We start from the raw sequence: 18279 nt of genomic DNA on the forward strand, positions 1-18279 counted from the left end.
CCCCCCCTTCCTTCCCCCTCCTCCCTTCCCCCCCGTCCCTGCCCACCCTCCCTCAGCACACGCTCCCTGCCCCCTCCTCCCTTCCCCCCAGCCCCCGCCCACCCTCCCTCCCTCCCCCCACCTCCCTTCCCCCCAGCCCCCGCCCACCCTCCCTCAGCGCACGCTCCCTGCCCCCTCCTCCCTCCTAGTTACAGGAATTCACGGTAAAATCAGAAGTGCACAATTATGTAGGGTGCCACGGTGGCTCAGTGGTTAGCGCTGCTGCCTCACAGCGCCAGGGACCCGGGTTCAATTCCTGCCTCGGCCGACTGTGTGTGTGGAGTTTGTACATCCTCCCCGTGTCTGTGTGGGTTTGCTCCGGGTGCTCTGGTTTCTTCCCACAGTTCAAAGATGTGCGGGCCAGGTGAATTGGCCAAGCTAAATTGCCCGTCGTGTTAGGTGCATTAGTCAGGGGTAAATATAGGATATGGAAATAGATCTGGGTGGGTTCTCTTCGGTGGGTCGGTGTGGACCTGTTGGGCTGAAGGGCCTGTTTCCACACTGTAGGGAATCTAAGCTAAACAAGCCACCCTCCACTCTTCCAGTTCCTCACCTGTGGCTATTGATGATACACATATCTCTGCGAGTGGTCCCACAATGTCCTGGGATATACTTGATCAGTTCCTGGGGATTTATTTAGGTTTAAGCATTTTAAGAACTCCAGCGCCACCTCTTCAGGAATATGGACTCTTTTCAAGCCATCATTGTTTATTTCCCCGCATTCCCTTGTTCCACATCCTTCTCCACAGGAAATATTCTGTCAGGATCTTACACATTTCCTGTGGTTCCACACATAGATGGACTCCTTGATCTTTAATGGGCCCTATTCTCTCCCTCGTTAATCTTTTGCCATTCATATACTTGAAGAATCTCTTTGGATTCTCCTTGACCATATCTGCCAAAGCTACCTCATGTCTTTTTTTTTGCCCTCCTGATTTCCCACTTCAGTATACTCCTACATCCCCTCTACTGCTCAAACGGTTCACTTGATCCCAAGATAGATTTGACTTGCACCTCCCACATTTCTTAAAGAGGGCTGTTACATTAGCCATTTTCCAGTCCTCTGTGACCTTCCCTGACACCAGTTAACCCTGAAAGAGATCATCACCAATGCCTCTACAATCTCTTCAGCTATCTCCTTCACAACTCTGGGGTGTAGTCCATTTGGTCCAGGTGATTTATCCATCTTTGGACCTTTCAGCTTCTCCAGCATCTTCTCCTGAGTGATGGCTATTACACTCACCTCTGTCCCCTGACTCTCTCTTGACGTTCTGGCATGCTGCTGGTGTCTTTCCCTGCGAAAACTGATGCAAACTACCCAATCTTTCCTGCGCCATTTCTTTGTTCCCAATTGCTATTTCTCCAGCCTCGTTTTCCTCCTGTCTACCCCTGTCTCTTACCTGTTAGATATCTAAAAGAAACTCTTGCAATCTTCTTTAATATTACTAGCTGCCTTACTCTCATCTTCTCCCTGTTATTGCTTTTGTAGTTATCCTCTCTTGTTAGTTTTCCCCAATCCTCTGGCTTCCCACTAATCTTCACCACATTGAGTACCTTTTTTCCCTTTGCTTTTATGCTGTCCCTGACGTCCCTTGTCAGCAGTGGATGCCTCACCCTCCCCTTAATATGTTTCTTCTTCCTCGGGATGAGTTTCTGCTGGGCCTCCTCAATTACTCCCAGAAACCCCTGCCATTGCTGCTCCACTGTCTTCCCTACTTGGCTCTCCTTCCAATCAACTCTGGCCAGCTCCTCCCTCATGTCGTTGAGATTTTGAAATGAAGCTTTTTTTTCCCCTCGTCAACACGTTCAGAGAAATGTTATTACTCACCTCTGACGTGGGTGGGACTTGAACCCGGGTCTCCCGTTCCAGGGTAGGGATACTACAACTGCACAATGAGGACACTCCCCTCATGCCTTTGTGGTTACCTTGACTCAGTTGGAATAGCGTTACGTCTGATTCCAGCATCTCCCTCTCAAATTGCAGGGTCATATTACTGTCACTGCCTCCAGGGGTCCCTTCACTTTAAGCTCCCTAATCAAATCTGTGTCATTACACATCACCAAATCCAGAAATGCCTGATCCTAGTGGCCTCTACCACAGGCTGTTTAAAAAAATATCCTACAAACATTTCATGAATTCCTTTCCTCGAGTCCCGTTACTAACCTGACTTTTCCAGTCCACCTGCATTTTGAAGACCCCCATGGTTATTGTGATACGCCGTCCTTACAAGCTTTTGCTATATCCCGGGTTATTTTCTGCCCCACATCCTGACCACTGTTAGGGGGCCTATACATAACTCCCAACACGTTCATCTTCCGACTCCTATTTTGCTTCTTGCTATCGATTCGATTTTATTTCTTACATCTGGATAGGAATAATGTGATCAAGGATAGTCAGCATGGTTTTGTGAAGGGCAGGTCGTGCCTCACAAACCTTATTGAGTTCTTTGAGAAGGTGACTAAGGAGGTGGACGAGGGTAAAGCAGTAGATGTGGTGTATATGGATTTTAGCAAGGCGTTCGATAAAGTACCCCAGGGAAAGCTAATGCAAAAACTACGGAGGTATGGCATTGAGGGTGCATTAGAGGTTTGGATTAGGAATTGGCTGGCTGGTAGGAGACAGAGGGTAGTAGTTGATGGAATAGGTTCATCTTGGAGTGCAGTTACTAGCGGTGTTCCACAAGGATCTGTTTTGGGACCATTGCTGTTTGTCATCTTTATAAATGATCTAGAGGAGGGGCTTGAAAGCTGGGTGAGCAAGTTTGCGGATGACATGAAAGTCGGTGGAGTTGTGGACAGTGAAGAAGGATGTGGCAGGTTACAGCAGGATATAGATAAGTTGCAGAGCTGGGCAGAAAGGTGGCAAATGGAGTTCAATGTAGATTTAGGGGAGATTTGATAGAGGTGTACAAGATGATTAGGGGTTTAGATAGGGTAGACACTGAGAACCTTTTTCTGTTAATGGAGTCAGCTGTTACTAGGGGACACAGCTTTAAGTTAAGGGGTGGTAGGTATAGAACAGATGTTAGGGGTAGATTCTTTACTCAGCGGGTTGAGAGTTCATGGAATGCCCTGCCAGTAGCAGTGGTGGACTCTCCCTCTTTATGGTTATTTAAGCGGGCATTGGATAAGCATATGGAGGTTATTGGGCTAGTGTAGGTTAGGTAGGCTTCGGTCGGTGCAACATCGAGGGCCGAAGGGCCTGTACTGCACTGTATTTTTCTATGTTCTATGTTCTAACAAGGCAACCCCTCCCCTCTGCCCATTGGCCTGTCCTTTCAACAGGACGTATATCCTTGGATATTTAGTTCCCAGCTCTGATCCCCTTGCAGCCACGTCTCTGTGATACCCACAACATTGTACCTGCCTATTTCACTGAAGCACAAGCTCATTGATCTTATTTTGGATACTGTGTGTATTTAAGTACAACGCCGTCAGTCCTGCATTGACTGCTCCCCTTCACATAGTCATCCCCTTATCTACTGGCCCTGGAGTTAGATTCCTGACTCTTTCCATTAACAAGTTTAACCCCTGCTGAACCCACTGCCCTTAACCTGTTCCCATAATTTTCCATTCAACTGACCCCACAGCCCCACTACTTAACTTAAAGCCCTATCCACAGCCCCTGTCCCATCGGAGTAGCTCCCTCCTTCCCCGGTCCTGAGCCAATGTCCCCGTTTCCCACTTGCCAATCTTGAATTGATAAATTGAATTGAATTTATTGTCATGTGTACCGAGGCACAGTGAAAAACTTTGTCTTGCAAGCAGCTCAGGCAGATCATGTAGTTGTGTAGCATAGATAAGTAACTAATAGGTAAACACAGGTACAGGCGAATGTTAAGAGTTTGAGAGTCTATTCAGTATTCTAACAACAGCAGGGTAGAAACTGTTATGAAACCGGCTGGTGCACGTGTTCAGGCTTCTGTACCTTCTCCCCGATGGTAGAGGTTATAGAAAAACATTGCCAGGGTGGGATGGATCTTTGAGAATGCTGGCGGCCTTTCCTTGACAGACGGCCTGGTAGATGGATTCTACAGATGGCAGGTTGGCCTTTGTGATTGTCCGGGCCGAGTTCATCACTCTCTGTAACTGTCTCCGATCTTGAATGGTACAGTTGCCATACCAGGCAGTGATACATCCAGACAGAATGCTCTCGATGGCACACCTATAAAAGTTGGCAAGGGTATTCGCTGTCATGCCAAGTTTCCTCAGCTGCCTGAGGAAGAAGAGACGTTGTTGGGCCTTTGTAACCAGTGTGTCCACATGAAGAGTCCAAAAAAGGTTGTTGTGGATGACCACTCCCAGGAGCTTGACACTCTCCACATGTTCCACCCTCTGTGCTGTTAATGTGTAGCGGGAGGGGGGAACATGAGTAACATCCTGCTGAAAGTCAATAATGAGTTCCTTGCTATTGCTGGCATTAAGAGCTCGGTTGTTCTCAGTGCACCATTTCTCCAGGTCTTCCACCTCCCGTCTGTAGTCTTGTTTCGTCACCATCTGAGATTTGACCGACTATGGTGGTGTCATCAGCGAACTTGTAAATGGCATTAGTCTGGTATTTGGTGACGCAGTCAGGGGTATACAGTGAGTACAGTAGGGGGCTGAGTACGCACCCCTGGGAGGGGCTCCAGTGTTGAATGTTAGTGAGGGTGAAATATTGAGCTTCATGTTTACCTCTTTAATCCTATTGACCTTGTGCTTTGCTCCTGGCTTAGGGATTCACTCCGAGACCTGCGACCTTTCAGTTCTGCTTTTTTAATTTAGACCCCAGCTGCTCACATTCCCTCAGCAGAACCTCTTACCTCTTTCTACCCGATTATTGTTGGTACTTATGTGAACCGTGACAACTGGATCTTTCCCTTCCCACTCTAAGTTCCCCTGCAGCCCAGGTGAGATACTCTGAAGCCAGGCACCACAACCATCGGGACTCTCCAAGCTATCCCCTTCCTCCCACTGCCTTCCTTTTTTCTTTTTCTCCCTTTCCTCTCTCCCCCCCCCCCCCCCACCTTCTCTCTCACCTCTCTTCACCCCCACCACACACACTTCCACCATTCCTGCATCCTTCTCCACCCCCCTCTGTTAGTCTCTCTCCTCCCTCCCCTAACCCCCATCCATCCCTCCCCGTCTCCACCCTTTTTGTCGATCCCTCTCCCCTCTCTTCCCCCGTCCCCCTAACCCCTCTCTCACCTCCAACCCCCACCTCCCTCTCCCCACCGCCCTATCCCTGCTCTCCTCCCATCATCTCCTCCCTCTGCTCTCTCTCTTCCCTCCCCCATCCTCTCTGCTCTCTTCACGCACCACCCCCATTCTCCCATCCCCCCCCATTCCCCATCTCCACCCCCTCTGTTAGCCCGTCTCCTCTTTGCCCCCCCCCTTCACTTCTCTTCACCCTCACCTCTCACTCCCTCCATTTCCCCCATCCCTCCTTTCCCCCCCCATCTCCATCCTCCTGTGTCTCTCCCTCTGTCCCCCTCCCTATCTTCCATCGCTCTCTTTATCGCTCTGTTGCTCTTCTCTTCCCTTTGCGTTGTACCCCATATGGTCTGTACTCAGATAATGATGGGGAGGCTAAGAACAGAGATGGGGGCACACCAACAGAGCTAAGATTCTCTCTAAATATTCTTTCTGGAGAGTTTATCTGGAAATGTCTGTATGTATAGATATTTGAACAGCATGTCTGTAGCTGAAGTAGTAATCATTCAGGGATTGGAACAGCAGACAGCACAAGGCAATGCATGGGGTTTGGTTATGGCCGGTTCCTGCCCAGTTGTTTGTAGCAACAGCTGAGATGGTTTACTTGTCTTCTGTTGACAGGATCCAGAGTTTACTTGGAATGCTTAAACTACATGATAAACATGCAAACTTTGTATTGTTTCTCAAAGTGTGGGAGGATGGATTGGTCTCTCTCAAGGTCATTGGCTTAAAAACAGTGACAGCAGGCATTTTATAGCATTCTGTTGAGAATCCGAAGGTTGCATCTTTGAGGCTGACCCCTTTAAATGAGGCTGTTTAAATTGACTCTTACTGCTGCCTCCCAGAGTTGGGACTGCCAGGTTCCAGAATCTACTGGGACCCAGATCTGATTGCAACTGTACACGGTGTTGGAGAGACTCCATCTGGAATACCCTGAGTGGTTTTGGTTTCCTTACTTAAGAATAGGAAGGATGTTGTGAAACTTGAAAGGGTTCAGAAAAGATTTACAAGGATGTTGCCAGGGTTGGAGGGTTTGAGCTAAAGGAGAGGCTGAACAGGCTGGGGCTGTTTTCCCTGGAGTGTTGGAGGCTGAGGGGTGACCTTATAGAGGTTTACAAAATCCTGAGTAGTATGGATAGGATAAATAGTCAAGGTCTTTTCCCCAGGATAGAGGAGTCCAAAACTAAAAGGTATAGGTTTAGGGTGAGAAGGGAAAGATATAAAAGGGACCTGAGGGGCAGCATTTTCAGTCAGAGGGTGGTACGTGTATGGAATGAGCTGCCAGAGGAAGTTGTGGAGGCTGGTACAAATGCAACATTTAAAAGGCATTTGGATGGGTATGTGAATAGGAAGGGTTTGGAGGGATATGGGCCAAGTGCTGGCAAATGGGACTAGGTTAATTTGGGATATCTAGTCGGCATGAATGAGTTGGACTGAAGGGTCTGTTTCCATGCTGGACAACTACATGACTCAGATATTTAACTGGAAGCAGTTCAGGAACGTTCATTAGGTATGGAAGGGTTATCTGATGAGCAAAGATTATACAGGTTGGGACTCTACTCACTGGAGTTTCGAAGAATGAGCAGTGATCTCATTGAAACAAAAAGCATTCTTAACGGGGTTGACAGAGTAAATGCCGAGAGGATGTTCCCCTCCGCCCACAACCATGGGAGAGTCCAGGACAGGAGGGGACATTCTCAGAGAAAAGGGGTACCAATTTAAGACTGAGATGAGGAGGAATTTCCTCTGAGGTTTGAGCGTCTTTGGGACTCCTGGTCACAAAGAGCTATAGGGGCAGAGTCCTCCTTGTGTACATTTAAGACTAGGATAGAAAATTTCTTGATCAGTCTGGGAATGAGGGTTATGGGAAAGGGCACGAATGTGGAGTGGGGAATGTCGATCCTATTAAACGGTGGGGCTGACTCGAAGGGCTGAATGGCCGTCTCCTGTTCCCATATGTAATGGTCTCATGTTACTGAACTAAAAATGTGCAATAGGTTGAATGAATGTTCACTCCCTCCCTCCTTATCTAATTGGGAGTGCATTTTATTTAATTTTCAAATTCGAAAAGGATGAATACTTTCCTGGAATGCTTTAAGTACTTGAAACCAAACACCAAATCCGAGAGAATTAAAAGGAGATGTTTTCCAGCCTTTTGCCATTGCTGGGCTCTGCCTGTGACATGGGGAATGCTGGGAGCTGTAGTCATTCACTGTGACTGTAACACTGGGCCCAAGGGCAGACGTGACTACAACTCCCAGGGGGTAGCAGACTGCCCAGGTACCCTTTGATTGACAGCTGGCTGAGGGGAGAAGGGGAGAGAGAGAAACAGACAGACAGAACCATGGGATTGAGACAAGGTGGGTGTGAGGACATCTGACAGGGTAGAGGGCTTTGCTTTTCACCTGTCTTCCAACACAGTTGTTGCTAACAAACGGTTGCATTTCTAGGCCAAAGTTGTTTACGTCCAGTATTTTTTTTTAAAAAGCTCAATATTTGCCTTCATCTACCTGCATTGACTGCAAGGTTATACGTTGCATTTAGTGTGAGAGATCTCAAACATCCTAAAATAAGATTTCGGCTCGAGTTAAATGTTTGTTATGCTGCAATTTTTTTGTGAGCAGTGTACTCTTGGCCTGTGTTTGTAGCATTTGCTGCAGTGATTCTAATGTCTTTCCTCCTCCACACCACTCCCACCTCTCTCTTTTTCCCCTTCCTGCAGTGTTGTTATAGTTGTGACTGTTTTGAGTTTTGATTTTATGTCTATTTTTATTTTGCTGAAGATTGTGCTGTTGCTGCTGAGAGAGCCATTCATTGAGTGCATGGTCTGTGATCGCTGTCTCTTGCTTGGAGATGTTAGTGCACTGATTAAATGAAGCCTCAGCCTTTTCATTTTATTTCTGACCGTGCTGTAAATCTGAGCTTCTTGAAATGATGCCTCCTTGCACCGAGGTGCGTATTGTATTTTGTATTTTTCCAGTCTGATTGCGCCCCTCATAAGAAAATTTAATTTGTGGAAAGGGATGAAATGTAGACAGACTCGTTACCATGGATATGGAAAAGCTAACACATTTGTGGCCATTCTTCTGCAAATAGGCAGTCAGGGCAGGGAAAAATGATTTAACGTTTCCATAATCTGAGAGTTATCTGTTGATTTATGCTTCGAATTGTTCTTTTTAATCCGAGTTTTCCATCTTTCCTTTAATTCCCCTTTTTATTTGCTTTTGGAAGAGCTTTGTCCTGCTGGTAAATGGTTTTGCTGAGGTGCAGATTTGCTTCCATTTACTTTAAGTCCATTATCTTTAACCTTACTGTGTAATTGTCAATTAAAACTGTGGATGACTTTGGGGGGTGGGGGGAAAGGGCATGCCTTCAGTCAGTGAAATTTGGAATTCCATACCTGAGGACTGAAACGGGTAGATTTTTGCAAGACAATATCATTTAAGGGAGGTGGTGCTTAAAAATATAGACCAGTCGTGATACTGGTGGCACAGTGGCTCAGTAGTTAGCACTGCTGCCTCACAGCACCAGGGACCTGGGTTCGATTCCAACCTCGGGTGACTGTGCAGACTCCACGCAGACATTCTCCCTGTGTCTGTGTGGGTTTCCTCTGGGTGCTCCGGTTTCCTCCCACAATCCAAGGATGTGCAGGTTGGGTGAATTGGCCGTGCTAAATTGCATGCACTGTTCAGGGATGTGTAGGTGAGGTGCATTGGTCAGGGGGAATGTAGAGTAATAGGGTAGTGGAATGAGTCTGAGTGGGTTACTCTTCGGAGGGTCCATGTGGACTTGTTGGGTCAAATGGCCTGTTTCCACACTGTCAGGATTCTGTTGAGTGACACAGTTGGACAGTAAAGCAGACTGAATGGGCTGGTTGGCCTCCTGTTGCTAATGCTGACCAGGCAGAAAGGGTCATTGTGGAATTGCATTGTGTGACACATCTTTGGGGCATAGATCCTATCCTAATGCCGGAGCTAGGAGCAGGAGTAGGGCTTTGAGACTGCTCTGCCCTTCAGCAAGATCACGGCTGGTTTTCTACCTCAACACTGTTTTTCCCTACGCTATTCCTATATCCCTGATATCTTAAACATCTAGGTATCTATCAATCTCTCGGGCAGTGTTGTAGAACAGAGAGACCTAGGGGTTCAGTTGCATAATTCTTTTCAAGTTTGTGTCACATATAGACAGGGTGGTTAAGAAGGCATTTAGCACGCTTGCTTTCACTGCTCAGACATATGGAATATAGGAGTCGGGTCTTTATGTTCAGGTTGTAATACAGGGTGTTGGTGAGGTTTCTGGAATACTGTCTCCCATTCTGGTCATCCTGCTAAAGGAAGGCTATTACTTAACTGGAGAGGTTTCAGAAGAGATGATCCTAGATGTTTGAATTACAAGGTGAGGCTTGATAGGCTGGGACTATTATTCACTGGAGTGAAGGAATTTGAGAGGTGACCTTACGGAGGATTATAAAGTCATATGGGCTGTTGGAAAAGTGAATGTCAGGTATTTTCCTTCCCTAGGGTGGGGGAATACCAAGGCTGGTCGACTTTTTTTTTAATGAGAGAGGAGAAAGATTTTAAAAAAGATGTACGGTCAATTTTTTTTTTGTGTGGTTTGTGTGTGGAATGAACTTCCAGAAGGAGTGATGGATGTGGGTACTGTTACAACATGTAAAAGACATTTGGATAAGTACATGGATAAGAAATGGTTGGAGGGATTTAGCCAAACATTGGAAGGTGGGACTAGTTTAGTTTAGGATTATGTTTGGCATGGACTGGTTGGACCGTAGAGTCTGTTTCTGCTCTGAATGAGTCTATGGATGTACCTTATGCCTGAACTGATGCAGTCTTCTGAATTCTAAACATTCACTACCCTTCAAGTGAAGACGTGTCTCCTCATGTCAGTTGTCATGATTTGTGAATGATCAGCCATGATCATAATGAATGGTGGTGCTGGCTCGAAGGGCTGAATGGCCTACTCCTGCACCTATTGTCTATTGTCATGGTCTGTCCATTTTCCTGAGGTTTTGTCCCCTAGTTCTAGACTCTAGTCAGCCAGGGGAACTATCCTTACTGCATCTAGCCCATCTAGTACTGTTGGAATTCCCTCTGTTTGAATGGAATCGCCTCTGATTCTGCTAAATTCCAAAGATTACAGGCCCGGTTTCCTCAGCTCAGTCCCAGTAATCCCAGGTAGCAGTCTGGTGAACCTTTGTTGCCCTCCGTCAGTGACATATGTCTTGCCTTGGGTAAGGTGGCCATGACTGGGCACAATACTCCAGCTGTAGTCCCCCTGAGGCTCTCTGCAATTGAAACTGGGCTTCGCTACACCCAGACTCTCATTCTGTTCGGGTTCTATTAGGGGGAGGAAGTGAGGACAGGGGACTAAGTTGGTTGGTCAGCCATGATCATATTGGATGGCAGAGCAGCCTTGAAGGGCCGAATGGCTGCCTCCTGCTCCTACGTTTCAACCTTTCAGTAAAAGCCAACATTTTCCACTTGTCTTTCCGTTGCTTTTTGAACTTATTTCTGAGTTTTCATTGACTCTGATCAAGGAGACCCTGGTTCCTCTGGACATGAGTGTTTTCACAAGCTCTAGCCATTTAAGGAATTCTCTTTGGGGGCTGTTTAGCTCGGTTGGCTGGTGTCCAATGCAGACTGATGCCAACAGCATGGGTTCAAGTCTTGCACCCACCTGAGGTTACCACGAAGGACTGTTCTCCTCAGCTGCTCCCCTTGCCTGAGGCGTGGTGACCATCAGGTTAGACCTCACACCAATCATCTCTCTGTCTCTCTCTCTCTCTGTGTCTCTCTCTCTTTCTGTGTGTGTGTCTCTCTCTCTCTGTGTCTCTCGCTCTCTCTCTCTCGCTCTCTCTCTGTCTCACTCTGTCTCTGTCTCTGTCTCTGTCTCTCTCTCTCTCTCTCTCTCTGTCTCTGTGTCTCTCTCTCTCGCTCTGTGTCTCTCTCTCTCGCTCTGTGTCTCTCTCTCTCACTCTGTGTCTCTCGCTCTCTCTCTCTCTCTGTCTCACTCTGTCTCTCTCTCTGTCTCTCTCTCTCGCTCTGTGTCTCTCTCTCTCGCTCTGTGTGTCTCTCTCTCTCTGTGTCTGTGTCTCTCTCTCTCTCTCTGTGTCTGTCTGTCTGTCTGTCTGTCTGTCTCTCTCTCTCTCTCTCTCTCTCTCTCTCTATCTCTCTCCCCCTCTCCCCGTCCTAGGTCAGGTGGCACTATAGTGATTAAATTCACCTACGCCTTCATAAGGTGAATCATTTTGCTTTGGTGCTCTCTGCAGTGTCTGCACTCACTCACTGAACCTGCGTGGATCCCTTTAAAACCTCACCATTCACAATCCCACCTTCATATCAGGAAGAAACCCAGAAATATTTCATTAAATTGGAATGAACATCCAAATTGTTGATATAGATTGTGAACAGCTGGAATCCAAATACGGTCCCTTAGAATGCCCCCCTCTGGGGATGGGCAAAATGCCCACATCCCCTGAATGAATGAAAATATACCTTTAGCCTGCCAAACTGATAATGAGTCATTTATTCCTCCTCTCTGTTTTCAGTCTGTTAACCACTTCTCAGCCCATGCCTGTTAATCACTTGGGTTCTGATTTTGCCCACTCACCTCTTTTGGAGAAACATAACAAAAGCTTTGGAAAATCAGAAGACCATACATTCACTGGTTTTCCCCTGGTCTGTTCTGCTGGTTAAATCCTCAATAAACTCTCTCATAGGTTTGTCAAACGTGATTTCCCATTCATGGACCCGGCCAGTGCTCCCACTGCTTTCGAAGAGAGAGCGCACCCTTTTTAACAGACCCCACTATTGACGTCAGCCTGATAGCGCTGCTGTTCCCTACTTTGTCTCTCTGTCAGGCAATCAGCAGCACCAAGAGGAGAGTGGGTGGAAGGAGAGCTTCAAGAAAGACAGGCAGTCCCATCCAGTCTTTTCCAGGGCTCTGCAGTGCAGCCAGGGGTGGGTGATAAATGCTGACCTTGCCACCTACGCCCATATTACAAAAAAGAATAAAAAGTACTTCGAAAGCCAAGATTACCGGATAGCCATTTGGCAAGGAACTGCTGATGGAACTTTGGGAATGACTATTTTTATAAATAGTAAGGGCATCTCTTAGAACTTCACCAGAAAAGTTTTAAATAAATTTGACACCAACTGTAGGAGGAAATATTAGGTTTGGTGACCAAAGTTTCTGTCAAAGAGCTCACCCTTAAGGATTGTCTTCGGAATCACTGAATCGTTGCAGTACAGGAGGAGGCTATTCAGCCCATCAAGCCTGCACTGGCTTTATTACCCAATCTCCTGTCTTTCCCCCATATCCCTATGTGCCATTTCTATCCAAGTGACCATCCGATGCCCCTCGTGAATGCCACAGTTGAACCTGCCTCCAGCACATTTCCAGACAATGCCTTTCACGCCCCAACTACTCACTGGGTGACAAAAGGTTTCCCTCATTTCACTTCTGATGCATTTGCAAGTCAGTCTAAATAGAGTCATAGAGATGTACAGCACGGAAACAGACCCTTCGATCAAACCCATCCATGCCAACCAGATATCCCAAACCAATCTAGTCCCACCTGCCAGTACCCAGCCCATATCCCTCCAAACCCTTCCTATTCATATGCCCATCCAAATGCCTCTTAAATGTTGCATTTGTACCAGCCTCCACCACTTCCTCTGGCAGCTCATTCCATACACGTACCACCCTCTGCATGAAAAAGTTGCCACTTAGGTCTCTTTTATCTTTCCCCTAAACCTACGCCCTCTAGTTCTGGAAAATGTGCGTCCTTATGTTCCTTTTACGAGCAGAATCATTTTCTGCACCCAGCCCCCCTCGTGGTTGTGAAAACTCGGATCAGATTGCCTCTCAGCCGTCTCCTCTCCATGGAGAATGGTCCCAACCTCTTCAATCTATCAGCATCACCGAAACCTGTCACTCCTGGAATCGTTCTCGTAAACCGTGTCGGCACTCTGCGTTTTGGAAGGAGAAACAAAAGTGCAGACTGTTATTTAAAGAGAGAAAAAAAAACTGTAGAAAGCTGAAATAGAAAGGGACTTTGTGGAACTTGTGCACAAAACATAAAGTGAGCACACGGGCAACCGATGGGGTGTGGGTCCTTATTTAAAGTGGGTTGGTGTATCATGGTAGGGAAGGCCTACTTCAACTGTATAAGGTGCTCAATGAGACCACATCAGGAGGACTGAGGACAGCTCTGGTCCCTTGTTTAAGGAAAGATGTTATTTCATTGGAGGCAGTTCAGAGAAGTTTCACTACGATGACCCCTGGGATGGAGGGATTGTGTTATGAACAAAGGTTAAACAGGTTGGGACTCAACTCCCTGGATAAAAAATGAGGTCTGCAGATGCTGGAGATCACAGTTGAAAATGTGTTGCTGGTTAAAGCACAGCAGGTCAGGCAGCATCCAAGGAATAGGAAATTCGACGTTTCGGGCATAAGCCCTTTTCCTGATGAAGGGCTTATGCCCGAAACGTCGAATTTCCTGTTCCTTGGATGCTGCCTGACCTGCTGTGCTTTAACCAGCAACACATTTTCAACTCAACTCCCTGGAATCTAGAAGAATGAGAGATGATCTCATTGAAACATAGAAGATTCTTAAAGGTCTTGACAGAGTTAGAAACTGAAAGAGTTGTGGATGCTGTAAATCAGAAGCTAAAACAGAAATTGCTGGAAAAGCTCAGCAGGTCTGGCAGCGTCTGTGGAGAGAAATTAGAGTTAATGTTTCTGTTCTGAGGAAGGGTCATCGGACCCGAAATGTTAACTCTGATTTCTCTTCACAGATGCTGCCAGACCTGCTGAGCTTTTTCAGCAATTTCTTTCAATATTGAGAGATGTTTCCCCGTCGTGGGAGAGTCTAAGGCCATAGAGCATTGTCTCACTAATTTAAGACCGAGATTAGGAGGAATTTCTTCTCTTGGACAATTGTAAGTCTTAGTGAATTTTGAGAAGATTTTGTAGTTCACGTTGAGGTTATGGATGTAGGTTTGCTCACTGAGCTGGAAGGTTCATTTTCAGACGTTCCGTCACCATGGTGACGAAACGTCTGAAAATGATCCTTCCAGCTCAGCAAGCAAACTTATATTCAATTATAAGCCTTTTGGAATTCCTTGGCACAGAGAGCTACGAGGGCAGAGTCCTTGTATATATTAAAGGTTGAAATAAATAGATTCTTGATGGAATCTGGGGCTACACAGAAAGGGCAGGAGAATAGATGTGACGAATGTCAGATCAGCCACAATCCTATTGAATGATTGAGCACGCTGAAAGGGCTGAATGGCCTCCTCCTGTTCTTATGGTGTCTCCAATGCATTATTAATATCTTTCTTATAAATGTAGCATGTACAAGTGTACCCAGTACTCCAGCTGAGGTGAGGAGGGGAGTGAGGGCGTGGAGAGGGTTGTGTGCAGCAGTTGAGCCCAGATAATGCAAGCTGGATCTATACAGATTTTTGCAATATCAGGGAGTTGGCGGTGACACTGAATTGACACTTGGGAGTGGAGTTGAGGCCTGGGGCAGATTAGCCATGATCTTATTGGATGATGAGGCAGGCATGAGGGGCTGAATGGCCTACTGCTCCCAATCCATATGTTGTTCTGTAGGGGCTGAAGAGTCCCATAGCTACAGCTCCTTCCCCATGCCAATCCCACGGTATCGATCGTTGGTGGAGGCTGGTACAATTACAACATTTTAAGAGGCATCTGGATGGGTATATGAATAGGAAGGGTTTGGAGGGATATGGGCTGGGTGCTGGCAGGTGAGACTAGATTGTGTTGGGATATCTGGTCGGCATGGACGGGTTGGACCGAAGAGTCTGTTTCCATACTGTACATTTCTATGACTCTATGATCGGTCTAATGCAGAAGATGCTGTCAAGTCTGAACTGGTGGTTTCCTCTGCCTGAATAACCCTGGTTAATCTAATCACATCACATTCGCAGTTAGTCATCCTGAATGAGAAAGGTGCCAAGAATTCAATGCTCTCCAGATCCGTCCCTGTGCAGTTGTTATGGTGATGCTTTCATCAAATTGAGCTTTCCTCTTTTGAAGGAGAAAGGGTGGCTCAGTGGTTACCATCCTACAGTCAAGCGTAAGAAGGGTATGATTATGTTGCTCAGTGTAATAGCTGAAGCACCACCCAGTGCAAAGGATAGAGAGGAAGGAAATTACCAAGAAGTGCAAATGTCAGAGTCATTATGATGGAGCACTTCATACACGACACTATCCAGGTATAAAGGTGAAAGGGATGAGATTTTCTAGGCTGTATTCGGGAGAATTTCCTGCAGCAATGTGTGTCCATTCCAATAAGAAAGGAGGCACAGCCAAACTTAGATCTTCAGAATGAAGTGGGCCAAATAGATCAAGTGACAGTGAGCGAGTTTTTAGGGAACAGTGATCATTGTATTAAAAGATTTAGTAAAAAATGAGGTCTGCAGATGCTGGAGATCACAGCTGAAAATGTGTTGCTGGTTAAAGCACAGCAGGTTAGGCAGCATCTCAGGAATAGGGAATTCGACGTTTCGAGCATAATGCCTGAAACGTCGAATTCCCTATTCCTGAGATGCTGCCTAACCTGCTGTGCTTTAACCAGCAACACATTTTCAGCATTAAAAGATGTAGGACAATGGCATTGGTCAGTTCAGAGTAAGGATAATGAGTAAGTGAGGTCTGCAGATGCTGGAGATTAGAATTGAGAGTGTGGTGCTGGAAAGACAGAGCAGGTCAGGCAGCATCCGAAGAGCAGGAGAATTGACATTTCGGGCATAAGCCCTTCGTCAGGAGGGATTATGCCTGAAACATTGATTCCCCTGCTCCTTGGCTGCTGCCTGACTTGCTGTGCTTTTCCAGCACCACACTCCCGACTCAGTGGGGCAGGAACAGAGCTGGGCTAGACAGACTGCAGGCAAAGGTCAGACAAAAAGACGCTGAACAATGATGAGATAGGCACAGACAGCGTATATTCCGTGTAAATATTCCATTACAAGTAAATTAAGGCAATCACGAGGAGCCGAAGGACTAATAACACAGATTTATTGTTAGGGTCAAACAAACAACAGGCTAAGTGACAGAGTGGAATGCTGTTTGGAGGGTTGGTGTGGACTAGGACCCAACTAATGTGGTGTATTTGAATTTTCAAAAGGTTTGGACAACGTCCATCATAAGTTCATGGGCAAAGTTAAAGCACATGGAACAGGGATAATATATTGGCATGGAATGAGAATGCTGACAGACAGGAGACTGGTAGTAAGAATCAACAGGCCTTCTCCTGAGTGGCAGGCAGTGATGAGTGGTGTGCCTCAGGGATCAGTGTTTAAGCCTCAGCTGTTTATGCCCTGGGTGAGGGAACCAAAGACAACATTTCCGAGTATTCTGATGGCACCGAGCGGGGTAGGATTGTGCAGAGAGTGCAGGAGGCTTCAGGGTGATGTAGACAGGTAAGTAGAGCGGGCAAATACCTGACAGGTACGGTACGATGTGGCTAAATGTGAAATTCTTTGTTCAAGCTGAAATTTGTAAAGGATGTTTATGGCCATCCAGTTCACCCTAGGGAAGTTGGTAGTCAGCTTTTTGATGCTTCCTGTATATTGCAACGCTCCTGGTGAGTGGGAGTTGATTTATTTGGACTGTGTTTGGTGTTGATTCCATATATTTTTTTCTATTGGATATGTTGGGTTTTATTTTTGGTTACTTGGATCTTTATATGGGGAGATGGAGGGGGAAGCTGGTTACAGGATATTATGAGGGGGGTGTGGGCGAACTGGTTAGAAGGATGCTATCATGGTGTGGGGGGCGTTGCTGGTTACAGGATGCTGTTATGATGGAGGATGCTGGTTACAGGGGGCTGTTATGATGGAGGATGCTGGTTACAGGGGGCTGTTATGGTGGGGAGGTTTACCTGGTTACAGGGGGCTGTTATGGTTGGGGGTTACCTGGATACAGGGGGCTGTTATGGTGGCGGGGTTTACCTGGTTACAGGGGGCTGTTATGGTTGGGGGTTACCTGGATACAGGGGGCTGTTATGGTGGCGGGGTTTACCTGGTTACAGGGGGCTGTTATGGTTGGGAGTTACCTGGTTACACGGGGCTGTTATGGTTGGGAGTTACCTGGTTACAGGGGGCTGTTATGGTGGGAGATTACCTGGTTACAGGGGGCTGTTGTAGTGGGGGGGGTTACCCAGTTACAAGGTGCAATGTGGAATGAGCTGATTACACTGGGAGAGAGCTCACCTTCAGGAGTCATGCACAGTTTTTAAATGAACCTGTTCATGTTGTAATTGGACATTGCGTGTGTCCTCAATCCTCACAGAAGGACCCCTCCAGACTGCCTCGGGTTCAAGGGGGAGCCTGGAATGTCCTGGAATGTTGTGAGCCGTTTTGGTCTCCTTATCTATGGGAAGATGTTGTGGCGATGGAGGGAGGTTGACCAGATTGATTCCTGACCAATGACTGGATTGGTTAGGGTTATATTCACCAGAATTTGGAGGAATGAGGGGGATCTCATCGAAAACTATAAAATTCTAACGGGGCTCGAGAGGATAAAGCAGGATGTTTCCAATGACTAGGGAGTCTAAAACCAGGGGTCACAGTTTAGGGATATGGGGTAGGCCATTAAGGACTGAGATGAAGACAAATGTCTTCACTCAGTGTGGGGAGCCTGTGGAATTCTCTGCCACAGAAAGTGATTGAGGTCAAAAAAACGTTAAGGAGTTGGATACAGTTCTTGGGACGACAGGGATCAAAGTGTATGGGAAATGGGGACTGAGTTGGATGATCAGCCATGGATCATATTGAAGGTGAAAATGGGTACTGCAGATGCTGGAGATCAGAGTCAAGATCAGAGTGGTGCTGGAAAAGCACAGCAGGTCAGGCAGCATCCGAGGAGCAGGAAAATCTGATGAAGGGTTTTTGCCAAAAACGTTGATTTTCCTGCTCCTCGGATGCTGCCTGACCTGCTGTGCTTTTCCAGCACCACTCTAATCTATGATCATATTGAATTGTGAGTGTTATGTCACAG

The 18279-nt window shown here is 46.7% G+C and overlaps 1 protein-coding gene across 2 annotated transcripts in view; it reads left to right on the forward strand.

Moving 5' to 3' along the window:
* samd13 (sterile alpha motif domain containing 13) overlaps window positions 1-18279 on the forward strand; it is a 202912-nt gene that overhangs the window by 93237 nt on the left and 91396 nt on the right. The window contains exon 1 of one of the 2 annotated variants that reach the window (XM_060830648.1): window positions 7542-7592. The exons of the other annotated variant lie outside the window; for it this stretch is intronic. The gene's annotated coding sequence lies outside the window, so the exon portion shown is untranslated. Of the gene's footprint in view, window positions 1-7541; window positions 7593-18279 lie in introns of those variants that run through there. 2 annotated transcript variants of the gene reach the window in all.

Source organism: Hemiscyllium ocellatum, chromosome 9 (assembly GCF_020745735.1).
Source record: "Hemiscyllium ocellatum isolate sHemOce1 chromosome 9, sHemOce1.pat.X.cur, whole genome shotgun sequence".
Taxonomy (NCBI): domain Eukaryota; kingdom Metazoa; phylum Chordata; class Chondrichthyes; order Orectolobiformes; family Hemiscylliidae; genus Hemiscyllium; species Hemiscyllium ocellatum.